At 39.9% G+C, this 23,824-nt stretch overlaps 1 long non-coding RNA gene across 6 annotated transcripts in view; it reads left to right on the forward strand.

The window, feature by feature from the left end:
- The window catches only part of LOC125334464, a 54,154-nt gene that overhangs the window by 18,916 nt on the left and 11,414 nt on the right, over positions 1-23,824 (forward strand). For 4 of the 6 annotated variants that reach the window (XR_007207144.1, XR_007207143.1, XR_007207145.1 and 1 more), the window contains 2 exons: positions 13,049-13,092; positions 13,742-15,075. This is a non-coding gene — a long non-coding RNA (uncharacterized LOC125334464). Of the gene's footprint in view, positions 1-13,048; positions 13,093-13,741; positions 15,076-17,817; positions 17,908-19,648; positions 19,861-20,116; positions 20,256-23,824 lie in introns of those variants that run through there. The other 2 variants (XR_007207146.1, XR_007207142.1) reach the window with 1 other exon arrangement.

Here is a 23,824-nt window from a genome sequence, read left to right on the forward strand (position 1 = left end):
AAGAAATCTGTGTTTCCCTAAGGAGTGCTTGGTGGCTGCTGGAAGCTGGACTCTGCTATTTACTATGGTCAGTGCCCCAAAGTACTGCTGACTTCTGTAAACAGCAGAATATTTATTATTAGCTTCAGATCAGCAGAACCTTTTAGATACATTATCTTTCATTTCAGTTACCAAAATATGTCTTAACACTAAGCTAAAAACCCTAGAGAATTAATGAAATATGTACATTTTACCCATGCCTGTAGCTGAAAACAAAACCATTTTGGAAAATAAAACACAAAATATGCAACTGGGTTAAGGTATTGAATAAAAATAACACCAAACAGTCGCCCATGGAGGCTTTCTCCTGTGATCCTAAGTCACAATGTATTACCAAAAGTCAGTGATCTTTAGCAGAAAGAATGAAAGACATGATCACAAACCTCAGGTGACCCTCCTCGTGCTAAGAGTGACAGACTCTGCAGCAGGGTCTGTGTTGAGCGAATGCCACATTCAGAAAAACAAAGTTAGGAAGTTCATGGTCATTCACACAGCAAAGTAAATTAATAACTGCACAAGAGATAACACAATGTGAACAAAGACATCAAGTTGTTGCTAGCAGGTTTTCCATTAGAGTGAGAGGATGAATTCCTCTTTCTAAACTATGCTAATCCTTTTGCTAGCACATTGCTGGTTCTTTGTGTTTCACTTGAACACTCAAAACTCAGAAAGAAGTTAAATAAGGTTCCTTCAAAAGAAAAAGCTAGTTAAAAAATTAGGAGACTTGAAGAACCAGAAGGAAAAAAAAAGTAAAAAACAACCCCCAAACAGATGGAAGTCAAATATCTCGCTTTAGGGGTGAGTGTTATTCCCGACAGTCCAAACCAAAGATGTTCCATGGTTTGTTTCAAGACAAGAAAAAATGTGTATATTTAGGATGGTGATATCAGAATGCTCTCAGCATTATTTTGGGAGACATTTATAGCCTGTGATAGGTTTCCAGAAAGACAAAGTATTTTAGTAACATGTCTTTATATCTGTCACAAAGAATCTTTCACAACTGCTGTTAAAAACCCCTAGCTGAGAAACAGTGTTAAGACTCCCTGTTATACTATTCATTTGTTTGAATGATAAGATTTAATATACACACTTTGGAAAGTAACTTACAGCAAGCAGCTATCACATCATACAATAATGAGGATGGGTAGAAAAACTCATTAAAATCAGATCTTACCATATGAAAATTATGATAACTTATATACAGGCTAATTATTTAATAATGTACAGCTGTTAAATTAACTACTACTAATTACTATTAGAAATTACTACCAGAAGTTCATGGGGTTTTAGAAATACAAGATATAATTGTGGTGTAAGTGGAAAGTAGGAATACATCCCCGGTTTCATCACTGATCTTAATTTGTGCCATTTTATCCATGAAGACATATGATCTCATTAAACATTCCACTATAAATAGTCCAACATTTGGTTTCCTCCAAGACGCCCATCTTTAACTGAAGAAAAACATAGTCGGGGTTTTAATTTAGGAAAACATTCAAGTGCATGCTTAATTTTTCCCCAGTCACAAAAATTCTCAGCTTCTGATTAACTTTAAGTGGGACAGATTTGTGCATTTAAACATAACTCCATGTCCAAGACTGTCCCAACGGGTTTCTCTTCTTTAATCACTCTATGCTGCATCAGCCCTTGTTTCTCCCTCCTCTAATACCCAGGACCATGAACAAGGGACTAAGTTTTGTCAGCTTGGAACACAGTAGAAGTGCTCAGCTCTCTGAGCAAAACTGTATCACCACTTGTGGACTAAATCCTCATTCTTTCATGAGCTGGTGTGAAGGCAGACACCTCCTGTGAGCAGACCTAAACCCCAAATTAGGCACCACATACCAACATTGTAAGAATCAGGAGTTCATCAGGAATATTTTCCTAGAGACAGCAAATACAGGACTATGGTGTCTCGTAGCTAAAACACTTGGACAAGAAGTTGGAGATAGGTGTTTCAGGGCTTTGAAAGCCTGAGGGAATTTAAACCTTCTTCTGCAGAAATTTAGAGACCGGGAACCTAAGAATCTGCAGAAAGGTAAAAGTAGCCCCAGAGTTTCACCTGCAGGGAACAGGAGAGGCCTGAGCTTGATTTCTGCTGCTTTGATTATTGCTTTAGTTTTACATATACCATGACTTGGTACAAAAAGAGTAAATAATCTTGAAGTCTAAAACCTGAAAGACACTGTGTGACTCTTTCAGTACTGTTTAAAACATATTAAATAGTTTGCCAGTAGGTGAAGAAATTCTGCAAGAGCACTAATATTTTTGCAACGTTGATTAGCTAGGATAATCCAGCCATGATTAATTTTCTAGTGTTTGATGACTCCCTATCTGCTCTCTACTTTCCCCAAAAAACATTTTGCTGTTCTTTTAGCACATAGTGAGATTTCACAGAGAGCTTCTCATAAAATGAACCTACTCAAGGCTATTTTGTGAAAAGCATGACATTCATTTTGCATTTATGGTAATGTTTAAATAAATACGCTCTCCAAAGTGTTTTGCAAGACCCTGGAGTGCTGCACAGAGTGGATAGATGGCTTCCAGTCATCTTCAGCACAGAAAGCAGATTAACATGGCAGAGCAGCCAGGGAGGAGCATGTGGAGAACTTACTGGAATGACAGTCCTGATGTGATAAAGATGCTAACAACAGCTATTAAAGAGGTCAAAATAAAAAGAGATTTAGAGAAAGAAGTTACAAGAGCTGGAGACTTAGAACTGCTCTCTCACTACCTTCGAGCCTGTGCTACCACAGGTGAGCAAACTTGCATTGAGGGACACGTTTGTCCAAGGGAGGAGGAAAAAAACACTCTCAGAAGTAATTAGGAACTGCACAAATTCATCTGAGCTTGAAATAAATTCTCAAAGGATTTGTTTAATCAAAAACAACAAAAGTGCATCAGTGTTTCTCCTTCAGTTCATGGGGAGGATTGAAGGGAATAGGGCTGGGGTGGTAATTAATGCAGTATCTCTATAGCTCAAGGGATGGTAGCCCTGCAAACCATTATTTATTTAATAAAAGAAATAAAATATTAATTTTCCCATCCTGGCAAAGCAAACATATTGAGCATTTTCTGTTGCATTTATATTGAGGTGAGCCAACAGATTGGAGATTCAATACTATTAAATATAGATAAATATGAGATTTTCTTGTATATTTTGGAGAGTTATACAAGGCTTAACAAGTACAGAGCAACCCGTTCCCTCCTGTTATTGTATAAGAGAGAAAAGAGGGAGATGTGACATTTGCAACAGACTGGGAAAGAGGTTCTCTGTGGATACAGGAGGGAGGGCTTTAGGAATTGATCAAAAGCCACTAAAACCATAAAATGAGGCCTCCATTTTGACTCAAGCTTCAAAAAGAGGAGCAAGAGGTCAGATATGACAAAAGGAATAAGAGTGTCATAAGAATGAAATACTAAGTGCTTGTGAGAAAGATTGTAGGGCACCTCAGATTAGTTCTAAAGAAAGGAAAGTTATTCAAGAAAAATTAAATTTGGGATACAAGGTTTAGGAGAGGGTTTTCTGCTATTGTTTTAGATGTTAGAAAAATAAAAATTAAAAGACAAAACAGACTGCAGTTGTCAAAAAGAGATGCCAAAATTCAGGTCAGGATTTCAGAAGCATGAAAGGAACAAAAGTGTGGATTTAAGGGGCCTGAAAGACAGACCACAGATTTAAAACTTGGATGAGAATGAAAAGAGACCTAACTATGAACACTAAGAAGCCAAGAGAGGACATGGTAATCAAAAATAAGGAAGTGAAAGCATGAAGAAAAATGCTTGAAACACTGAGATTGATGAGGAGGTAGCACTTTAAAATAGTTGAAAAGCACCACAGGTTACAGGCAGACAAAAAAACGAGGAAAGCAATTCCAAGGCACGAAGTGAAGCAGAGAGACCAAACCCTCAATCAAGGGAGATTTTCTAAGAACTTTTGCTAACTCAGAGCTTTGCTTTACTGCATTACAGTCAGTAGTTAGCAGCTGCACAGAGCTGGTAACCAGCTGGCAGGGCTGCATTTACTGCATTGCACCTCTGTGTCACTGCTACTCGACAGTCACAGCATCCCCAGCTCCACCCTGGAGCCGCCCAGGGACAGCAGAACAGGGCAGTGTTTTATAGGGGATATTCCCTGTTCCAGAGCTGGAGCTGCAGGAGCCACAGGTCTGTGGGCTCAGCCTGCATTTCTTACTCCACCACGTTTAAGGCAGAGATTCAGTTTCATTTTCAGTCATTCAACCACCAGCAATTTACAGCGACACCGGATATCTGCTGGCTGCAGCTCCCAATTAATCTGAGGAACGGGAGAGCTTGGCTGTGCTGATGGTGTAAACAAGCCAGTTAGGAGCATGTCAGGCTTTGTTCAGCCAGGAATCACATCCTTGTTGTGAGCTGAAGCATCACACCTGCATCTTTTAGGTGAACTGACAAATTGCTGCTGTGTAAATCTGCCCTTTGAATGTAAAACCAAGCCTCTCCTGAGGCTGACTGACAATGTGTGAGAAAGGGAAACTGAAACAAAAAACAGACATGCCAAACTTGTGATATCTCACATGGCAAGATATCCTTGCACCAGGGAATGTGACTCTGTCCATGAGACAGGATCGCTCACAAACACCACATAGGTCATATAAGTCTGTATCCCAACACAGAGAGAAGGTGTTTCTCTAAGCAGTCTTAGTAATTACAAAAGCTGAAATAGAGGAAATTGTCAGTGCCACCTCTGATTCCCCAGAGAAATGAGTAAAATAATGTCTGACAGTCATCAGAAATGCTGGACCTTCATTCCAATCCTAGTACCATTCAGGCAAAAGGCCCTGTTGTAATTAACCACACACACACTCCTGTGGTCCGTGGATGAGTAGCAGTGGGAGTAATTTCCATAGGAACAGTGTTGTCCTTCTGAAAAGCCCAGTCATGCCATCAAGGATCTTTACAAGGGTGCCCTGGCATTCCTGCCCCACCTGAAGACATAAATTGGTTTCACAGTATTGGCTGGGCCGTGGCAACAGTGTCCCTTGCATGCTGTGTGTCTCCACAATCCCAGGTACAGCTGAGGAAGACGCAGATCTGCTGCCTGTGAGGTCTTAGCTCATGTCCCTAAAACCCCTGACAGTTTTGGGGGTGCAGTAACAGAGTGAGACAGTATCAAAATGCTTTTGACCTCTTCAGGCATCAAAACTATTCAATACTGTTTGGGGGTGTGAACCTGTCAGCTGAGAGACCTCTCTCACCTGACTCTGAAGGTATCATCTGCAAGTCTCTGGGCAACTTCTGATGGTGTTTTACAACCTTCACTGTAAAAATCTTCTTCTGAATATCTAGTCTAAAGGTAGCTTTGTCTGATTTTCTGTGACAGTCCTCATGTCCTCCAAGAGTGTTTGTGTCCCACCTGGGTGATTACCTGAGCATGGGCACGAATTAGATCTAAATCCTCCTTTGATATTCAACATCATACTCTGTTTCTTCTTACAGGTTCTATGCACACTATTAAACAATTTAAGTCACAATCAGCCAAACAACATATGGTGGAGTTTAACATTCTACACTTCGTTAAAGTGCATTATGCTGAACCAGAGACGGTGGCTGAATGCATCTATTTAAGGATTTTGAAACATGACAGAGCATGGACAAAGGCAGGGGCATACAAACTGCATTGCCAAAATCCTTCCTGCTCCTTCTCATGCCAAAACCCCAGGAACAGCATATCCTATGCAGTCCTTGAGTTATGCAACAGTGTGCAAAAGCTGCTGCTTTTAGATCTGTTCAAGGATTTCTGCCTTGATCTCTGACACATTGACCATGACTTGTTGCCTCAGGAAGAATAGGTTTTCCTATCATCTGGTGACCCTCATTCACCACTGTTTTAACACACCTGCTCAGTTGTATTGCTCAACATGAGGAGTTAAACCAGAGCCCATCATGATATTTCCTCTGATGAGAAGCCAAGCTGCAAGGTCCTCAACAGCTATCAAACAATGATGTCTACACAGCTGAGTCTGAGGGAAACAAAACCAGCATATTTTGAAATTTTGCAAATTGTAAAACCTAAATTTTAAAGTCCTGTATTTTTCCACTTATTTTAAAATTGATAGCTCTAAGAAGGCAGTGAGAGGGCAAGATGTACCTCTAACATCTAATAAATCATCATTCTCAACTAAACATGATAGATCCTAACTCATCAGAGTTTTAAGAATTAAATATTTAAGAATTAAGTAAGTAATCAAGACACAACCAAAAGAGTTTTAAGTATGACTACATTATATATACAGTTTTACTTTAAGATTAAAGCAGGATAAATCACTTAATCCATCAAAATCAGATAAGAAAGGAGCTTCAGGATCTATAATTCAGTGAGTTGCAAAAATAGAACTTAATTGCCTGAAACTGTGCTCTGATCCATATGCTTCCATGGACAAATGCAATTACTGCCTCTTGTAAACAAGCTAATTGATGTGAGAGAATATAGTTCAGAATATCTTATATGTGAGCAACATTTCACAAAAAACACAAAGACCTGAGCAATGATCAGTAGTAATCATCACAGTCCCATTGGAACAGATAAAACTAAGCTGCTCTGTTTGCATCAGCTGAGAGCCTGGTTCAGTTTTCCTTAAAATAATAAAAACATGTCCTCTCACCGAGCAAAGTAAATTAGCTATTCAAGCTCTTGAAAAAAATTCTCACTAACACAAAGGCAAAAAGCCTTTTCTTAGATGAGGCAATCAAAAATCTTAGAGCAACTTCAAGCTCTGAACTCTTATCAGTGATTGCTCAGTCGTTACACAGACACCTCTCAGGACAGAAGCATCCAAAATGGCAGCAGTTATATTGCATATAAAACAACAAATGCTAGAAATTCCTGATTTTTGCCATCAGACTCATAAATTAAGATGGCAAAAGACCTTGTGATCAACCTGTCAGACATTTTCGGGAAGGAAAAATGTCATGGGATTGCAGTTAATTCATTCGTCCTTGAACTGCAGGGCAACAGTAGCAAAATACACAATTTTGAGGATGTTTTAATCTGCTTACTGTATACTCTATCTTATGTCTGTCTACTTTTTAAACCCTAGAGACACGTGCCCTCATATGCCCCCATCTGCTGTCACCTTTCCTGTTGTATCAGCCAAATTGGTAATCTTACTGAAAAAAAAATTCTTTCTACAAGGTGTGTTTTATTGCTATTAATTATAAAATTCAATAAACCAGTCTCCACAAAGACCAAAAAGAATTTCAATCTAAGTTCCTGTTTCTGGTTAAAAATTAATTTTTTAGTCACATTTAATATAATACATTTCGTTTTAATTTCTTGCCCCTTAAAAATGTTGGCTTTCTCCAAAATGTGATTTGCCCAAAAGTGACACCTACACAACAAGTGGGTGGAAAGGCTAGAATTTTCTGTTTACAAACTGTCTTTGAACTGTCGATACACTTTACAAAATGTGTTTGGCACCGGGTGAATACAATGTACACACATCACAAAATAAGAACAACTTGTCTGGATTTTATGAAATTGCTTTCACGTAAATTATCTGTCAATTTTCTTTGTTCCTTGTAATGCCTGGCTCAAATTATGCTGAAGTCATTAGAAAGGTACTGACTCCCCTTGGTTTTGCATCAGGTTGTACACATTCAGCATATAGAGCTGGCTAAATAAATCAGAGAGACCTTCAGTATACTATTCATTTGTTAATTTTATGTTTTAATGTCTAAACTCTTCTAGAAATAATATTGTCCTTCATTCAGATCTAAATCCTGTTCACTTGTAAAGAAAAGAAAAAAACTAAAGAAGCATTGGACCAAAATTACCTTTCCTTTGTTCTCTGGGTACATCATGGAATCATCAAGTTTGGAGGAGATCTTCAAGATCATCCAGTCCAAGCACCAACCCAGCACCACCATAATCACCCCTAAGCCACATCCCCAAGTGTCACGTCCAGAGGCCTCCCAAATGCTTCCAGAGACAACAACCTCACCACCTCCCTGGGCAACTTATTCCAATGCCTGACTACTCTTTGAGTGAGAAAAAACTTTCAAATATCTAATCTGAAACTCACCTGTCTCATCCTTTCACTTGAGACATGGCAGGAGATATCAAACCCCCACCTGGCTGCACCCTCATTTCAGGGAGTTGTACAGAGATAAGACCCCCCTGAGCCTCCTTTTCTCTGGGCTAAACACCCCCAGCTTTGTCAGCCACTCCTCATAAGATGTGTTTTCCAGACCCTTCCCCAGCTCCATTCCCTTCTCTGGACCTTCTCCAGCACCTCAATGTCTTTCTTGCACTGAAGGGCCAGAACTGGACAGAGCATTCAAGGCATGGCCTCAGCAGTGCCCAGCGCAAGGGACAGTCACTGCCCTTGTCCTGCTGGCCACACTATTCTTGATACAGACCAGGAGGTCATTGGCCTTCTTGGCCACCTGGGCACACACTGGCTCTTCACCTTACTGGACCTTATGCAGTTGCCCTCAGCCCATTGACCCAGCCTGTCAAGATGTGATCTCATACTTGGTAAAATATGGGAGAACAACAACATTTCTTGGGTTTGCTGCCATGAAATGCATCCCACTGATGACTTTCTTGCCATTTCCTAATTGTGTTGAGTAGAAGAGTGGCCAGTGTGTGGGAACAGTTGCTCACACATAATTTCAGAGGCTTGGGCACTAGCTGTTCAAAAGGACATTTCTGGCAGTCAGAGACAGCTCCCTATCCCAGGCAGAAGGGCTCACCTTGCCTTCACAAGGATGGCCAAGAGAGCTGCAATGTAAACAAATACATTTAGGACCCTCTCTGAGCTCTCAGCAGCTTTCTTGCTCTCACCTTGTGAAAGGATTTTCCCAGTGTCCTACTGCTAGCACAGAGCTGGCAGAAAAGCCACTGTGCACTCACAAGCTTTTGTAAAGGAACAGTTTCCCATGAACAAAACTGCTGGCTGGGACTTTTTATACTTGCAATGGTCCACTGCACAGGATCAAGGGCTTTTAACTGTTGCTGTGAAGAGCATCTATTCTATGTAAAACGTCACAGAAGGAACCTGACATTTGATATAATTTCTTACAGTTATCACAATACTCCCTCCTGTATACCCTGTCAAAATACTTGCAACCAAGTGAATTTGACTGAAAACTTGGCATAGGACTTCCATTAATTATTTTCAATTCACTGAATAGGTAGATTAGTCAGGGAAAAAGCACAGTATATACGGGCAAGTCAGTGAGCCAATCACTGGCAGATGCCTTGCCTCCGAATTAAAGTCTTTTGACCTTTCAGGGCAGATAGTTTAAGGAAAATGGAAGTTTAACAACAATGCTTCAATTGTTAAGATGTTACAATCAGTACACCACGTGTGAAAGGTTCTCTCACAAAAGAAGACACTCTCAGCATGGTGAAATGACAAGCTTTTAATACAAACAGTATTTGGCTGCTGCAAATAAAGGCAAAGAAAATGTGTATTTCACATTAGATTGCACAGGTAAAGTGAAAATCAGGGTGTTTCTCCAAATCTGCAAAGGAGAGGCTGCAAGGAAAAGACATCTCTTTAATCATCCTGGATCTGCCTGGCCTCTGCCTGCCTCAAGGACAGATATTCACTGAGGGAAACTGGCAGGAAAGATCATTTCACCAGACCTTTGGATCTGACAGTGTTACAAGAGGGCAAATACCACCTAACACCCATGTTAGTTCAAAATAAAATCCTTCCCACTGCTTAAACACACATTTCATCTTCTAACAAGTGCAGAAATTCTTTCTTTCATCCTAGATTTTCTCCATCCACAGCCAGAGCGAGTGATGCCACTCTCAGAGTGCCTGTGACACAGGCACAGCTCTGCTGTGGCTCCCTAGCATTCCCACATGTGCAGATTGATCTGTTTGCTCTTAGCACCGCTCAGCTCATGCCACAGCTGCATTTCACTCCGTGCTGGGGTGGTAAAACTGCTGTTACAGCCACGATATGAGCTTTGTCTTATGAAAGCAAGATTGTAGAGCAGAGTCATATTTTATAGCACAGCAGTTAAAACAGCTGGGAAATTCAGAAACCTGATAATGGAACTGTCAACTGCTTTTCTGCATTTCCCAACTTCCATTCCTCTAATGAAAAATATTCCCTCTGCCTTCATATCATACCTCTCCTATTCTTTTATCACTTTACATAAATCACTCTTTCACACTCTGGATGAATCAAACTTTTTTTGTCTAAGTACCTGAAAGCCTGTCATGACCATCCAGTGTAGAAATGACAAGCACAAATGCAGCCCAGGACATTGCATAGTCTGTCACACACTCAGCTGTAAGGCCCCTTCCAACCCAGGCTATTACATGATCTATGATCCTTTTGGATTTGTTTTAGTCTTCATGGAACCTAACACAAAATTTGCTTTTTAAAAGTATTAAGCAGCTTGCTAGGAAATATTAATCAACTAATTTTAATCATATGACTGGCAAAATACTCACACTGCCTTTTAAATGATGGAAATTCACCTTTAACTGGTCTACATTCAACAGCTGAAAAATAATATTATACCAAAATACTTTATAAAGCAAGAGTCAGAGTAACTAGAGGCTGTTCTAGTTGATGTCAAAATAGCTTGAAACAACAAACTAAAGTGTAAGATATTGCTCAGCACACAGGCTTACAAAGGTATTTCACTGTATACTAGAGGATTCTTACAAACTTAGACATTCTCTTCAAGCAGAATATTCCCAGAGATTTTTTGATCATGTTGGATAGAAAGAAGTGCAGCTTATATAAATACTTTGGCAATTCTGATAGCCAAATAATCTTTCCTCAATTACTCTTCTTTTTATTGTTTTTTTTTTTTTTTAATAATCAATTACTTTATTTTAGCTATTTTTCTACTCTAATAGGAGGGTTAGATTCTCCATCACATAAAGGATGTTATATAACACTTCCATGATGTCAAGTAGACTCAATGGATGTAAACACCCTTTAAAGAGGCCTCCCTGGTTGGTTTAAATCTCTGTAAAGCAAAATACCAGTCCCATTCTAACTGCAGTACAAAGGGAAATTTGGATGTGATTGAGAGCATCTGACTACAGATGCCAGAACAGTTGTGTTATGTAATACATGTGGCACAGCTGCTTCCTTATCACAAGACCCGAGACAAATACACCACACATGGAAGGGCAGAGCTGCCTTCCCTCCTGCCTCCTAACAAATCCCCCTGCATGGGGTACTTTCCATGGGCCATCACAGCACAGAAACTGTCCAAAGTACAAGACACAAGGAATTGGTACCAAACCATCACTCCCTGAATGTTATTTTCCACAGGCAGCAGGAAGGACATTCGCTCCTTGAGGCACCTTTATGTGGAATAACACAAATAATTTCTCCAGGAGCTAATGGGGTGCAGCCAGTCAGACCCTGATTTGGAAAACCCTGGGGTGCCATTTTCCAGGCACTCTTGTGCAATGAGTCTGCAGGAAAGCTCTCATTCACACACAAGGAGAAAGCCCTTTCTAGTTTACTTTTGGCCAGGGAACACCATATTATTGAGTGAGCTCTGCAGTTTGGTCACTAGGATGATATCAAAACCTACCCAAACACACTAAAATTTCAGTGTTACTGGGTACACATGACACACAGAGTTTGATCAGCATCAACCTTCTAAGAGAGTAAAGTACCTAGACAGATTCCTAGAAGGAACCACATTTTGAGCAAGGTTTTACTGTCAACATGTGATTACTAATCCAGTTGTGCTTCACAGGTTTCCATTTTGAAACCTACTTCAATATTTTGCTGTTCAGAATACATGTGAAAGGGTAGAAATGTTCCACTAATGAAGATTTTACTATTTGATTTGAAAATTACAGTACCATAACTACAATTTTAAGCCAAGTTTTCCAGTAATTCTCACAGAATTTTCTGCTTTCTGTGTGAATATTCTCCAGTTCACGCGATGATCATCATCCACACAACAAGTGCTTATATATTTAGGGGTGAACACAAAAGATGTCTGTGTCCAAAGCTGAGAGATGGAATGGCAACACAACTCCCTCAGCCTCTGGGCTGCTCAGCAAAATGAAAAGAATGAAGAAAATTGGGTGGTTCTAGCACGAATCAGATGTTAGTACCGAACTAAAACTGATTCTCTTGACTGAAGGCTGGACAGCACACAGTGACAGTGAGGAGAGAAGAAGAAAGGTAGATTTCAAAGACAACCTCTGCTGTCAGAAATCCAGAGGCTTTGTTCAGAGATGTAGGAATCTGACAGAGCAACGGTGGGTCAGCGATGTATGAAAGAAAAAGGGTTTGGCAGGGGCTTCATTTCTGTTCTCACGCAAGGCTGGGAACTCTTCGATTTTTTTTTTTCCTTACAAGGTGACTTTCTATAAATTATACACAAGATTCTCCCTTTGTGACCCTAGCATAAAAATACAAAGGCCCAATCAGATTTACATTCATTGGATGATATCAGGCTGCTGTGATCCTTCAGGTGCAATAATATCAATATATCTACACCATTCTTCCCAGTCTGTTACCAACAAAAGCATTATTTACAGTTCAAGTCTTTGATTTTAACTTGCCTAGAACAATTTCCTTTCCATGTTCCATAAAGGTGAGAATAGAAGGTATACAGGGTACAGGAAACTGTGATGAAAACATCTCCAGAAATGGGCTTTGCCATACTGGATGTTGCCCTCTGGTCTGGTTTCTGGCAAGCTGTAATAATGTAACCTGACTGTCAGCTATCCTGACCTGTGGCTATTGTCACATACTTTCCCAAATCATCCACAAGATGCTGAATGAACTCGTCATAACTTATTTCTGTTATGCAACCACGTGAAGAAATACAACTCCGTATCTTGGTCTGATGGCCCAGAATAACTGCAGAAATGACTCAGTATCCAGGGAAAACTTTCAAGCTTGCAAAAACATGACATTTTCCTGGAAAGCAACTGTTAAACTCTGACTAATGCATTCTCCTCTTTTCTTCTCCTTTTTTTTTTTTTTTTTTTTTTTTTTTTAATCTATCCATGCAGGTTTTGAAGCTCTGAATGCTCCTGGGCACTGAGAACAATGTGAGGTGAGGACTGTCGAATAATGTCTGAGCAAGTGGGAGCTCAGGCAGGACAATACTCTGTTATGTGATATTTTGGGAACATTTTGAGGAAATGTAGTGGTCCAAGGGCCTAGAGCCAGATATTTCCTTTGTGCCCAGGCAGTCCATATTGCCAGGGCACCTATTAGGTGTCCTGGAAGGACTGAAGCTTGGCCACCAAGTGATCTGCTTCTGCAAGCACAGCTCTTAGACTGGATGAGCCATCCTGCTGCCTGGCTTGGAGTCCCACGTGCTCCTGGCCAAACCAGGGAGAGAAGCTCTGAGGACTTCAGGAATCATGTCCCTGACACAAACCTAACAAAATCAAAGCTCCTCTCTCTTGTCCCTCCATTCCAGCTGGAAAGCCTCCTGGCACCACATCCAGAAATGTATCTTGAGGGAAGTAAAATTAGGTCAGAGTGGACCCTAAGTATAACTAAATATTAAAAACCATACTTTGCTTCCCCACCACATTAACAATTGTGGTTGACTACCCAAAAGAGGGAAAATATATATCATCCCCATCCAGAACTCAGCTAGAATTTGCCCCTAGGAAGAGAAACAACAATGAATGTGACAGAGAAAGTTTAAATTTGAGAAAACATTCTGATACATAGTCCTCATTTTGTTTCAGGCTACTTCACACAATTCCAGTGTCCTGCATTAAAAAGTCCCCACATTCTAGGTACACATCATAGGAATGCCACAGAATTCACATAAGAAACTTTGATGTAGAGCTTAACACAAAATAGTACCAGTTGAGCATGCTACAGGATCACAGACACCCCAGAGGAAGGTATGCAAAATCTATTTTGTTGGAAACAGCTTTTCACCTTGCGCTAAAGAAGTCAGCAGGCTGAGAACCAAGGGGCTCTGCTCTGGTCTGTTTGCCATGGAGGGAGCCTTGGGCAAACTCTATCCCTTCTCTCTTTCTCAGTGTCTGTGTTCCTGAGATAGATAAACAGGATCAGCATCACCAAGACACAGCAAGAACTTCTGAGACTCGTAGTGTGCCTTGAAACATTCAAAAACCACCACTGCTCCAGTCCTGACTTCCAACACCCATCATGAGAAAATTACCATATATTATTACCAAAACATAGGGCTGCTAAAGACAGCACATATTGTAATAGATAAGCAGGACTTTTAACTGCCTGAGCCATCAAGGGAAACTCTTCTCCCACTGACATGGCCTCCAGCTACGTATGGATGCAGCACTTGGTTTTCTCCAGAGCAATGGTGACATTTTAGATCATCTGGTGTGCTATAAATGGAATACTGTGAACTGCTGAACATTTGCTACCTGGAAGGTCATTTCCTGGTGCCTGAGTCATTAACTTCCCTGGACGACATTGCCACATCTGTAAGAAAAAGATGTAACATGCTGCTGATTTACGAGGCTGCTGTAGTGCTGGTATTTTAAACTACTCAGGTGTGAATGGCAAAGGCTGGCTGGTGTTTGAAATGCCTTCAGCAGTATTAGATCATTGGGGGTGATACTTGAAATACTTGTCTCTGAACTGGAGAAACAGATGGAACACTCAGTGATCAGGAATTGGCTGGATGGTTGCACACTAAGAGCTGTGGTCAATGGCTCGACATCCACGTGAAAAGGAGCAACAAGTGGTGTTTCTCAGGGGTCAGTACTGGGACTGGCAGTGTTCAACATCTTTGTCGAAAGCCACACAAGTTCTGCTATACTGATTTTACAACTATAGCTATTAAATTATTAAAATCTAAACAAGAGACATACCAGGCTACCAAAACACTCAAGAAGAAGCTTTTTTCCAGTTCAAATCTGTAGCGACATGTCCTCCATGGAGGCTGACAATCAATAAACATGAGAACAAGAAATCAAGAAGTCTCTTGGGTAACACCTCATTACTCCACTGCTCACCCCTTTGGCTGGGAGGAAGAACAGTCCTCTAATACCAATTCTCTTCTTTCAAAATAAAGAATGTAAATGAGTTTGGCTACAGTTAATGATGTGTCTGTTATTAGTAACACCCTGAATAGTTTCAAACCCTGACTGGGAATTTAACTCCTGGGGACTTGGCTTAGCAGGATCTCCTTTTATATTCCCTGCTCAGTGCAGACTGTAAAATGGCTTCAGAGTCCTCCCCAGGGACACTGATAGGGCCTGCACGCTTCATCACAGGCTATTACACACTCAAATTCACTGAGCTGAACATCTGTGGACAATATATATAACTTCAAAACATCCATGAAGCTCTTCAATCTGCCTGCAATTATTCAACTGTAATTCTGAAGGCATTTGCTGACAGAAAATAGGAATTTGGTATGAAATCCTTCTCTTCTGTGTTGTTTCTCTGGCTGTTCAGAGAGGCTGAAACAGAGGCTTTCAGTTTAAATTTTAAGACACAATTTTATGGTGTAAATAAGCTGGCCATCTTGAGTCGCGCTGGAAGCAGCCTCCTGAGACAGTTACCTGGGTAGGAGATCATTTTATCTTCACAAAAATGGCCTCATTTATAATGGCCAGGACTTTTAACTGTTTGTGCTGGGGTTACCAGCAGGAATAAACCACAGCTCCTTCACCCGCTTACCTATCACCATGTGGTTTGTGTCTCCCATGCCAACTGTTCTCAGCAATGGAGAGAAAAGGCATTGCCAGGGGAATGCAGCCTCCCTGAGCTGTTTATCTTTCTGCATTGGCCACACCACCAAAGAGACTCTTTCCCCTTCAGGAAAGCTGTTAAAATTACATGGAATAAATCTGGGCCCAGCTATTCCAGTTTGCTGAGTCCCAGAGGAAGATATTATTGAAGGGGACATGTAGTCTTGAATAGGACTTGCAGCATGCTTTCACTTGACTTTTTTTCTCTAACAATGGGGTCTTCACAGGAATTTAAATTTCATTTAAATATGGATTTTAGTGAAAGCGATTTTTTTAATTATAAGCACTTGAATAAGTTTTAAATATTTTCAGAATGTTTCCTTTTTTTCCATGAAGTAATTGTTATACTTCCTTGCATTTAATATCTGTTGAATAGCTTAGATATTTCTAACTAGAAGGTGGAACATTATAGTTAAAACATTCATAATTTCTTTCCTCTCAGAAAATCTGCTTAGCAAATTATTTTTTAAAAAACCCCAAAACCCGAGCTCTTTGCTCATCCTGGCTTTGGAACAAAAAGTTCTCCAACTGTGGAATTTCCTTAAAGCCAAACAAAGGAAGTGCTGCCAAAATCTTGACTGCCTCTTTTGAAAACCTATAGTTCATGCAGTTCAATTGATTTCCATCAATTTGATCAGATAACATTTCATCTAATTAATTCTAGACAAATTCATGTGCCTTCAACAGAGAACTGGCTGCAGATTGAGGCTTTCTTTATTTAATATGAAGACAAACCAGTTTATTATAATGTTCCTTGGGGTAATAAATCCACAATGACCTTAACCATGATTTTTTCTGTCAGTTCAGAAACATAATCTTCATCCTTGGTTAGCCAGGTGATTTAGTGTGTTCTTCAACTGCCCAGCAACAAATTATTTCATTTATGCCTTCCATTTGTTCTTCCAACATTGCTGATCCAGGTAATAAAGGATCATGTTCACAGCTATTATCCCTGGTTAATCCTTCATAATTTTCTACATGTTAAATCAGGGATATTATGCTGAATAGCATTTAATACAGGACCTTCACTGTGTGCTACAGACAAACTCAAAATAAAATGTGACCTTGACTGACACACAAGCCAGTTCAGATTCCAATTCTCCAAAAATACCTCATTTAGAAGCATTAAGTAGATGAGACAATGGCCCTTGTCCTTCCATGTAACTGTTGGTGTCCACAACACATTGACAACACTTTTAAAAAAATGCACTCCCTCACGATAGGAAGAAAACCATAAATGTCACAAGTTGCCTTCAGATGCTGTTTGCACACAGGCAACCTTGTTTGCATACAGGTACCTTGCTTTGTCCTTCATTAGTCACCTGAATTATGTTCTGCTCTACTTGACCAATGTTCAGTGCTGAAATCTGCTTTCTCCCAAGGGATGCTTTTTATTTTTAGACCTTGTTTGCACAGACAGTCTGAAGAAATTGAACCCTAACAAGAAAAGAAGGCAAGAGGGGTAGTAAGTTTAGTTCAGAATTAAAGAGATCCAAGTCTTTTATTCCTCATCATTGTCACAGATGACATCAGAAACACTGAACAGCAATGGTACAGACTCAAAAAAACCCAGAATGGTTGAGGTTGGAAGGGACCTCTGGAGACCATCTCGTCCAACCCTCCTGCTCAGGCAGGGTCACCTAGACCAGGCTGCCAACAGCTGTGTCCAAACAGCTTCTGAATGTGCCCAAGGATGGAGACTCCACAGCCCCCCAGGGTGACCTGTGCCAGTGCTCGGTCACCCTCACAGTGAAAAAGCGTTCCCTGATGTTCAGAGGGAACCTCCTGTGTGCTTGTGCCCATGGCCTCTTGTCATTTACTGAACACCAGCGAAGAGTCTGGCTGCTTTCTCTTTACATCCCCTGCTGGGTATCTGCACATGAGGTGATCACTCTGAGCCTTCCCTTCTCCAGGCTGGGTAGTCCCAGCTGTCTCAGCCTTGGTGAGGTACTCCAGACCCTTAAATCCTCTCAGAGGTCCTTTATCATCCTTAATCATCTCAGTACTCTCCAGTAGCTCTGTATCTTGACTAAGTAATTTCAGTAATTATTAAACTTTTTTTTTTTGGGCAGAGAATACAAGCAGAAGAAGTGACTGTGATCTCAAGAGCACAAAGAAGTAAAAATATCCAAAAAAAAGACAAAGAAGAGATACACACCAAGGTGAAGCAAATTTGTCACGTGAGACCATCATCTTTTGTTCTACCTCAACAAGAACCTTAACAGCACACAAAAAATTTTACTTTAAGAGTGTCCTCCAGTGCCTGCTAGGGAGTGACTATTGGAAGGTGACATTTTCTTTTTCTTGTGACTGGTTATGTGCCCTGGGAAATGTAAAAATATCACCAAGGTATGCATAAGAGAGGAGTTAATTAGTTTAACTTCCTGATGGGAATATATTAACAGAGTAATAAGATGCTCAAATACTCTTTTTATGATTGTCCCTGCCAAAATAGTTGTTGGAAAGATTTTTGTAATACAAAAACTTTCATCCTCCATATGGAGATCCAGATGCTGACTCTGATCTTTGTATGGCAGAGGTCACTGCAAACATTCAGCCTCTAGATCTCAGAAGTGGCACCTCTGAGACTGTTACTGGAAGGATCCTGTGTCAGGATCAATATTTATAGACAGCTTTCTCCTAAATTCCTCTACAGACAGACCCAGAGGGAATCATTTCCCTGTGTCAATACACCATCCTTTGAGAGGGAGGAATTGTTTTCTTTATTGCCATCCAGTGCTTTCATTCTTTAAACTCTTTGTTCAAATGCAAATGCAAATTTGCAAGTTCAAATGCAATTTGTCCTGCACAGTCATTGCCCCAAGTGGACAACATAATTAATCATCTATTCTTATGTACTTGTGACTTAAAATGACTTTTAGCTAAACACTCTCACCCTAACTCTCCCCTTGATTAAGCCTGAGCCACATAAGCATGAATTTTACTACTGTGTCTCTCCTTCTGTCAGCCGGAATGTCACTTTGGAATTTAATCTAGTGAAAACAAAAATAATGTTTTGATTTCCTCACTGTTCTAAAATATGTAACCTATTCTCCATTTAAAATAATTTTTTAATATATTTTCAGCTATCTGGAATGACCGGTATATTTTCTTATGAATTGCATTCTAAAGTTACACATAAAATACCTTCCTACTTACATACTGAATATGAGGGAGGTAGAATTATATTCCCTATAATAAAACCTTAAATCAACTTTCAGCTTCTTTATAACTGTCTAGACAAGAAAAATCTTCTCAAAAAGTCCCACTAACCTTAGGATCATCATTTAAGAGGACACTGTCTCCTAGGCTATTTATATTTTTATCTGCATCTGATAAAAATCTGTGGGTAGGACACACAGTCTAGTTTCTATTTCCTTGCTTTATAGAGCCAAACAATCACATTTAGCTGATTTTTTCCCTCCAAGAAATAAATTTTCCAAACAATGAAAAAACGAATACTTGAGCAGCATAGGCAGCACTGTGTTAAGGTATATTAGTTCATATTTGCAAATAAGAAGGACTGTAAAACCTTCTTTTCTTCAGGTGACAAAGGAATGATGGCAAATTTCCAATTATTTCAGCAGATCAAGCATCCCTTTTCAATGCCAGGGTTTTTTCACATTTCTGTAACATTGTCTTGGCTGATACAACCACCTCGTAAGTAATTGCTTGCATTAAACAATTATAAAAACTTTGGAAGATATAAAAAAAATGTCTGGGAGAATAAAAAAAAATCAAAATAAAATTTAATAAAAAAGCTTCTGTCACTGCACATCCCCAAGTTCCCATATTATTTTGCTGATTCATTTATAAGGTTATATATTAAACAGCCATCTTTTTGAAAGGCCATTCTGGTGCAAAATAAATTAACCTGACACATAAATTGTTCTCATTTTGCAGATTTTCTAAAGGATTAAATCTTGTCACCAAAAAAAAAAAAAAGAAGCAAACATTGAAAAATACAGAAGAAAACAAAAAGAAGAATAAAATTACCCTGTGTGGGGAAGAGAGCTTCTCTGCTTTCCAACACCCACCAGTCATAGGAGATGTGCCCAGGAGCCAGGATCTTCAAGCAGACCCACATCTCATTTTGGGAAAAGAGTTTTTTTAAGGTAAGCGGGTCCATTTTAGAGACCACCAGCTCGAGATACAGTTTTTACAGACCTGGCAGCATGTTTTTACCATAAACACTAAAAATGCTGTCATGGGCTCCTTGGAAAATCTCTCCCTTAACTGTCCCACAAAGAAGGAAGCGGTAAGATGAATTTCTGGTCATCTGGTCACTATTTGGCTGTTCTAGAAAATCAGACCTGGTGCCATAAGTGCAGGGAAAATCCTCAGCAGCAGCCTGAGTGTTCTGTTCTGCAGCTCCATCCCTACAGCTGCTCGTGCTGAGGAAGTTGTCAGGATAACGGTGCTGCCGTGCCAGCGCTGCTCATCTCCTGATGTTCTGCTCCTCTCCTGATGTTCTGCTCCTCTCCTGATTCAGGGACAGGTTACTGCTCAGGTAAGACAGCCATGCCCTGGATAACCACCTTCCAGCAGAAAACCGGCTGGATTTGAAATAATTAAAGCACTCCTACATATTATTTACTGTGAATGAAGAAGTTCCTTAAGTTCTTCAGGAACTTAAAAGCCTTTACTACTTATCTGACAGGTTTTGCTCACTTTATGTTGCCAGAATGATTAAGTCCCATTAATCCCAGGCTGCCTGGTTCTAATAACCAGATAAGCTGTCAAGTAACATATTGTATATCTCCTACCACTGTGGTTCCAACGACTTTTATATATGCTCTGTTTCTTCTATTCTCTTCACTATTCTATTTTGAAACATTGATATAATTAATACCTTTTCAAATCAATTCATGTCTTGCTTAGGCTGACAAACATATCAATCTGTAAAAGTGATGCACTTTAATATGAAGTCTTTATCTTTTCTTATTGGTTATTAACCAATTACATGTTACCGATGCTTTTTCATTCTGAAAAAATGTAAAAGATAAATAGCTGTTGTGACAGCCAACTTAACCATCTAGCACCATCTTGAGGTTAAACTGCTCTTGACATTCTAAAATAAATGGACATTCTTTGATTAGCTCACCAGAAGCTCCTCTAGTGTGATGCAGATACTTATTTTTCACTGACAAAAAATTTTTAAAAACTCATCATTTTTAAGACAAACATCCTGTAGATTTTTTTCTTTGCTTCCTTGCACAGACTTTAAGACAATTCTGTTAATTCTGCTGGCAATTAAGCCTAAATTTATATTCCAAAGGAAGAGTGGGATACTGCACATTTTTATTTTGTAACTGCTCTGAACATTGTACTCAGAAGTGAGCTAAGGGAAGTTCTAGGGTTTAGACCTCTATACACCAGTTCTCCCACAAGTACTTTCCATTTTCACTGGGATTAATTCTAAAGTTTACTTCCAGACAAAAACATATATTCTAGAGGATACTGGTCCACCTGGCCACAATCATCTTAAATGCATTTCTAACTGAAAATATCTAGGAATGACTGGATGTGATATTTTGTTGAAGCATAATGAACATGTCAGATAAAGCTCTTGAGCTTGCACTGCTCATCATATGTTTGAAGTTAATCATAACACCAGAACATTGCTACAATTATGAAAAGGGGATGAAGGCTGGGACCTTTTCAAGGAGCCAGGCAACAGTGAGGAAACTGCCCTTTCTCCAGACAGACTTGCCAACTTTGAGACTTTCTAAAAAATATAAGCCATTCACTCATATGGTAATGAGAGGCTGAGATATACACTGGCTGTACACTCATTTCAAACAAATCTTATCCTGAGTCCTCTGTTACTGGGCTGAACTCCTGATGAAACTCATCATGAGAATTGAAGTAAACACAGCCCCAGCTTTGTGAGCACCTCACATCAACAGCCACTCAAATGGTCTTTGCTGTGTCCGGTGTTGTGCTGTCATGTATAGAGAATCAGTGTTAGGAAATTGCAGCACTTTCAAGAGCTCATATTTTCATTCAATTGAGGATTCAGGAAACATAGAGAACCCAAACCAATTTACCTTTAATAAGGAAATAGGGACTTCTAGGACTCAGAGGACTGTCCTATATAAAAATGTGATTTCCATAACGCTAGATATCAGTACTTTGTGCACACTGCTATTTCTGCCTCAAAACCTGCCTGCAAAGGCAGACTGAAGGAAAAGCTAATGGATTTAAAATACCCCTACCCTTCCTAAAGTGTCCTCATGATGATATTCAGTCTATAAGGGCTGATGTTTCACTGTACATGTGAATCTGTGCATTCCCAATACAACATATCCAACTTCTAACCTTAATTGCTGTACTTTCATTTTCTACCTCATGGCCCTGGGAAATGTCTTTCCTCTTGCAGTGACGTACACTTAGAACTGGAGGGTTGATCTTGCTAAAACACTTCCAATGGCTTACAGGTTTCATTACAGTTTAACATGAATTATATCTGGACATTTTCCACAACAAAGACAATAACCTTGTGAAAATCAATTACAGCCATTGCCAACGTCAGGGGATTGATTTAAAGTCAACATTGATGGTAACCACTGCATTCCAGAAAGACAAATGCAGAGCAAATGCAAATGCAAAATGAAATACACAATAATCAATAACAGAAATGGATATGCAGGAGACAGTCCCTCTGGGGAATCCAGTCCCTGGAGACAGGGCACCTATTTTCTTGAGACAGCAGATAAGTGAGACAAGGGAAGCAGAAGAAAGAAAGTCTAACTACTCTCCTGCCAGAGCTTTTGGAAGCTCCATCAGGATTTGTGTCAGTACTTTGAGAAAACTGAGTAGGGTGTCTCTCAGATCACAGCAAGAGATGCAATCCATAGGGAGAGCAAGGAAAATTTCCAAAGAAAATACAACTCTTACTACATATCTGGACACTTACAGGGAAAGTGACCAAGACACTACTCTTGTGAACAGGAAAATCCACTCCCTGCTTAGCCATAATCCCAGGACCCAGGCCTCTAAATGCAGTTAAACAGCTCTATTTGTGGCTCTGTTAGACTGAGATGAGACGGCAAGAGAAACTGAATGACACTGAAAGCCATTTTTGATAGGTTTTGTCAAAATACCTGCAGCAGCACTTCAAACTTTCAAGTGAAAGTGTTAGGGGAAATACCATGAAAGCCTCTTCCCGAAGGAGCTGTTCAAAAGATTATGGAAAGCAAAAGGATCAACAGCCCAGCATTTTCGGGGACAGTAATTGCCTCTCCTGCTAATTCACACTACAGTCACAGGGGAATAGACCAGGAATGTGGGGCACTACTTGAGCCAGTGTCAGGTCTAAAACTCCGGAATGAAAATGTGCATCTGACTCTACACTTAGCCTATCTTGCAACATAAGCCTTGAAAGCCAGCACTGTATAGCACTACATCTATTTCTGGCTCTGCCCTGATCTCCTTTTAACCCCCACACACCTCCTGGCTCCCTCCCTCCCTCCCTTTTCTGTCACACCCATGTTGGCCACGTATTTTTCAGAAGAGCAGCTGTGCTTGCGTTCTCTGCTGGGGAATGGGGCCTGGCCTCCAGGATCACACAGATACTTTGACTATTTCATCATGAAACCCCAAATCTTGGGACTGGAGGAATCCTCATATAATAGCTGCGTGTCTTCATCCCATCAATGGTTTATAAATTATGGATGAAGGAGTTAGGGAAAGAGCAAGCACATTTACTTAGAGACTAGGCCAAATTACAGTGTTGACACTTGTTACCTATTGACATTTCTTGGTAATGTCCGTACCAATCAAATTCTTTCCTAATTGATCAATTTAGACATTGAAAATCAAAATTACTTTTCCTGTGCCAATTGTTCTTGTTCCATTGTTGTATTTGACAACAAAAATGCTCAATATTTTAATTCCAAACAACCACTAATCAGTGTTGTTTTCTTTCATGGAGAAAACCATTTTCAAAGCAACAAAATGTTATCTGAGAGAACAGAAATTTGGAGCTCCCTGGTCAGCACAGTAAAGCGGTATTTAGCCTTCACTGAGATATTTTATTTGATGCATATTATACTTGCTAAAAGGCAAATGTACTTT

The sequence above is a fragment of the Corvus hawaiiensis genome, chromosome 16 (assembly GCF_020740725.1).
Source record: "Corvus hawaiiensis isolate bCorHaw1 chromosome 16, bCorHaw1.pri.cur, whole genome shotgun sequence".
Lineage (NCBI taxonomy): Eukaryota > Metazoa > Chordata > Aves > Passeriformes > Corvidae > Corvus > Corvus hawaiiensis.